The sequence below is a fragment of the Montipora capricornis genome, chromosome 6 (assembly GCF_036669925.1).
Source record: "Montipora capricornis isolate CH-2021 chromosome 6, ASM3666992v2, whole genome shotgun sequence".
NCBI lineage: Eukaryota > Metazoa > Cnidaria > Anthozoa > Scleractinia > Acroporidae > Montipora > Montipora capricornis.
The window spans coordinates 27,319,644-27,324,643 of NC_090888.1; the positions used below are offsets into that span (position 1 = coordinate 27,319,644).

General features: G+C 40.1%; 2 protein-coding genes across 2 annotated transcripts in view; both read left to right on the plus strand.

Moving 5' to 3' along the window:
* Positions 1–5,000, plus strand: part of LOC138051886 (ephrin type-A receptor 4-like) — a 172,213-nt gene that overhangs the window by 96,210 nt on the left and 71,003 nt on the right. The gene's annotated exons all lie outside the window — the stretch shown is intronic.
* Positions 1–5,000, plus strand: part of LOC138051887 (fibroblast growth factor receptor 3-like) — a 51,786-nt gene that overhangs the window by 36,537 nt on the left and 10,249 nt on the right. The gene's annotated exons all lie outside the window — the stretch shown is intronic.

A 5,000-nucleotide genomic window follows, 5' to 3' on the forward strand; every position in this document is an offset into this window, starting at 1 on the left:
CAGCTTTCTTGATTGTGCACGGTTGCTTGCTTCAAAACTCTGGAACTTGATACTTACGCGAGCCTACTAGTACAAGAAGATTCGTGGCGCTGATAACATAGGCTGAATGCGCCTTTTTAAATCCATATTGAGCCTTTGGGGCTGAGGATGTTCCCCTGTGGGCATCCATCCCCGCAGAAGTGGGGATTGCACATCGCCACTTATTGAACCTCCACCTAGTCCCAAACAAATCTCGATGTCGTGGGCACAATGTTATTTTCTTTCTGTCTCAAAGATGCCTGAAATAAAAATGCCGATTATTTTTTAAAAAATGTCCAAAGGAAAAATTCGTTCTCGAGGATTTGTAATGTCTAAAAGGAAACCACCTACCTGCTCGAGTAAGTAATAGCTTTGATTCACTGTCCACTGCATGTCGTCGCTGATTTTGCAATACACGAGGTGATTGTGGACATCGCCGATTGCAACACATTCCGCATTCGCGGGGTCCATTCCCGGGCCACAGGGTCCACCAACGAGGAGTGAATAGCCACAAGATGCCATGCCTGGGTTCAAACCATTTACAATTTTATGCAATGAAATGTAAACAACTAGCGACGCGATATCAATGCATGAAAGGTTTTTTCGCATCAAAAGGTAGATTTAGAACTAGTGTTTATAGCAAGCACTTTGGGCTTACACCTCAAAACGCTAACACCTAGAAAAGGATTACATCTATTGAGCTTTGGCCAGGTTATGCGTCACGCAATCTTGTTCTTACATCATATCCTGGTTCTGTTCCGGAATGTTACTTCTGTGAACTTGTTCTCGGTCAGGTACCGACAAATTTCGAGCAAACAAGGGTATCAGATGTCCAGCAAGCTACATGTATTATAGTACGAAACACAACGATTTAGTGGAGGATTATTTTGATCAGACAGAAAATGGATAATTTTTAGAAACACGGTAAGGTTCATGTTATTCGAGTCCGGACGGAAAACAAGGGCGGTGTGTGTTGATCGAAGTTCAAAAGCATCAACACTATATAAAATTGTTCTGCAAGCCCCTTAAGTAATTTTGCGAAGGTTTTCTCCAATATTTTTCTCCTTGAAAACGGTTACAATTTGCTTTGCGTAGCCAGTCGGCGGTTTGTGTCATAAATTCATTCAGAGATTCTTGTCAAACTACTCTTCACATTTTGATCTCTCAAAGGGGTAAATTTTCAGTGCCGCCAGAAATATTTTAACACAGTAATTTACAAGGGTTGTTCTTCAAAGATGTTGTTGTTATGTCCAAACTCGACGTACCAATTGGATTTTTGTAGTGTGGAAGTTGGGTGAAATTTGCGATTTTGTGAAATGCCTGAAACTGGTTTACTTCTAACGGCCAAAACATTCTTATTTCAACAGCTTATCCAAATTTCATTACTGTGTTATAAAGAGTTAAAGTGTGTTTATATTGTGTTTGTGTTTCATAAACAGACGATGCCGCGTCTTACCGTAAGAGCGAGTTAAAAATGTGTTTATATTTTCCGCCAATTTCACCATTCGAAGGACGCCAACATGCGTGTTTTCAAACTTTCCCCAATTTCGCAAAATATAAAAAGCTGTTCAAACTTTTAATGTTATATTTGAAAATACTTCACTATAGAGGTTACTTGGGCCAAATATGAAGGAATTCGAAACTTCACGACTGACGCCCAATTCTCCATAATTTGCGGACATCGGCTCTTATAAAATACTCATACTCAAATTTAAGCTACACTAAGTTCATCCTCTCACCTCTAGGACCAATTTCCTTAGCAATATATTACACGTACTTACTAATAATTGATGGGTTTTTGTTGAAGTTTCCTACTATCAATTTCAACCTAGTTTAAAATAAAATGACCTAGGTTGAAATTAAGATTAACCTGAATTTAAATTTAACTGTAACATAAATATAATAATAATAATAATAATAATAATAATAATAATAATAATAATAATAATAATAATAATAATAATAATTCGACTGTCTCGCAGCAGTGGAAGTATTCGTCAAGCTAATCATGGTGGAAAGGGTGGATTGCGCGGATTTTGCAAAAATTTTCAGTTTTTGCTGTTCTTGTTCTTGTTTTGTTTTGTTTTGTTTTGGTTTTTTTTTCCTTTTTTTTTTCCTCAAGCGCCTCTCAGTCTGTTTGTAAGCAGTTTAGTCAATTTAGTTATGTTCTGTTTAAACTTTCCTCCAAAAAGAAGAACGGTTTTGCATTTTTAGGAGTGGGGTCATCAATTTTTTGTTCAATTGTGAAGAAAATCGTTTCACAGAGGACAGAAAGTCCTAGCTGTATTTTTCTTGTTCTCTCTCTCTCTCTCTCTGTCTCTCTGTCTCTCTCTCTGTCTCTCTCTCTCTCCATCTGTCTCTCTCTCTCTCTCTCTCTTTAGATTCATGACTGAGTAATTGCTACTCATTTGCCATCGCAAATTTTAATCATGCAAAAAGACTTAAAAATGGTTTTAATCGATATGTAGCGAATATTTCTACTTTCTTTGTCGCAGCAAAGCTGAATTTGCGATAATGTGCTTTATTGTGAAGTTAATAACGCACCTTTTTCATAACTAACGTAGGAAATACTCAATCTTAGGTACACGCCACAAAAATAATAAATAAAATCTTGATTTTAGCAGATTCTAAAGGTCTTTTAAGAAAAGATAATTGCTACCAAAGACCTCGTCAATCTGAAATATTTTTTACCCTTTGCGAGGTGAATTTCTGAAAAATATCGCGTCTTGAGGTATGAAGTAAACTCGACCTTAAAGTTCAAAATTTTTTTAGAAGGTTCGGAAATGTTTTTCTTTCATAAAAATTATTTTTTAGTCGTTTTTAAAGCAATTTTTGCGCATAGGGTCTGCGCTTTGAAAGAGGAATTGCATCCGTTTTCGATTAATTCGATTTTTTTTGACTTTTTTCCATTTATTTGCAAAAACGTATTTTGTAGCAAATACTCACTTTCGTTGCAAATACCCACTTTCAGTTTTCGGCGACAAACTATCAATTTTTAACTTATATGCAATGATTTGATGACAGTTGGCCACATCAGAGGGTCGATCCGAGAAGTAACATGCTTTGAACTCCCAAAATAAAATTTTTTTTCTTTCCTTCTTTTTTTCGTGTGTAAACATTTTGTCTTTCTCTTTCGTAAACTAGTTTTAAGTCTTACGTTGTTACGTTGGAAGGACCTTTACATGCCCAGCAAGTGGTCAGACATGTCTGTACTGCAAAAAGCCAAACCACTTCACTGACGTCTGCAGATCAAAAACCCGAAGACAACGATTTCACTCTTTGGAATAAGCCGGAAGCCTGACCCTAATATCCCTGCAGTTGTCCACCCTCCAAGGCGTGTGCCAATCCGCCTTAAAGACGACATCAAAAGAGAACTAGATGAGATGGTTAACAATGACATCATAGCAAAGATCAAAAAAGGCGAACCTACACAATGGGTCAACAGACTTGTTTACCGCAGCAAGCAGAACGGGAGGTTAAGGCTCTGCCTGGATCCGAAAGACCTCAACGCAGCCATTCAGAGAGAACGTCATGTCACTCCCACCATAGAAGAAATCCTACCAAAGTTATAATGATAAAGTAGTAGTAGTAGACGCAACGTGCGGGTACTGGAACGTGGGCTTGCATGAAGAATCTAGTTACCTGACTACATTCAATTCCCCATTTGGTAGATACAGATTCAAGCGCATGCCCTTTGGGCTCAGAATGTCTCAAAATGTCTTCCAGACTAAGATAGACCAAACATTCGAAAGATGCGAAGGCGTCGTAGGGATTGCAGACGACATTGTAGTTTTCGGAAAGACCACAGAGGAACACGACCGCAACATGCACACGATGCTAAAGCGCTGCATAGATACCGGGCTTAAGCTAAGCCCTGACAAGTGCTTCACAAAGCAAGACAAGATCAAATTCTATGGAGTAATTTGTGGCCAAAATGGTGTCCAGCCAGACCCAGGCAAGGTCTCTGCTTTGAAGCAGATATCTTCTCCTACAAACCGCCAGGAACTGCAAACCTTCCGAGGGCTAGCAAACTACATGGGCCCATTTATCCCAAACCTGATCATGAGTACACTGATAGCACCACTCCGTAAGCTTCTGAAGGAGGACAACTGTTTTAAATGGTGCGCAGTGCGACAAGAGTCTTTTAATAAAATCAAAGACTCTATCAGCAACGAGATGACTCTGACATACTTCGATCCAATGAAAGAAACTATTCTTCAAGTTGATGCTTCCATGAACCAGGCAAAGACATGGAAATCGCTAATGCCTTGTCAAGATTATCACCAGAGAGACAAGACCCTATCCCCGGCATGAACGTCCAAATACACGAGATCTTTCTTCAATTTAGTAACAGCATGTTTCAGAAGATCAAAGAACAGAGCAGTTTGGACGCAGAGCTCAATGCACTGAAAGAAATGATCCACGCAGGTTGGCCGGCACACATCCAGCAAGTCCCAACACTCTTAAAGCCATACTGGCCCTACCGGGACGAGCTTTCCACCGCAGAGGGTCATGAAAGCACATCGTATGATCGTTCCCGTCACGCTGCAGAAAGAGATTTTGACAAAACTACACACGCCACACCAAGGAACCGACAGAACCAAGCTGAGCTCTAGAACGTCAATCTACTGGAGAGGCTTGTACAAGGACATAGAAGAAACCACAAAAACATGCGGTACATGTGAAGAGCTCCAGAATAGTCAGCAAAAGGAACCCTAATCACCTCAGAGGTACCCTCAGGGCATGGCACACCATTGGCGCTGATCTCTTTACTCTTGATGGCTCCGAATATCTCGTAGTTGCTGATTATTACTCAAGGTACCCCTTTGTTAGAATTATACCGAGTGGCAAAGCAACAGCAGAGCTCTTCAGCGAGCAAGGCATCCCCGTGGTAGTAAGATCTGACAACGGACCACATTTTGCCGGCCAGGCCTTTCAAGAATTCGCTCGCGACCTCAGTTTTAAGCACATTACAAGCTCCC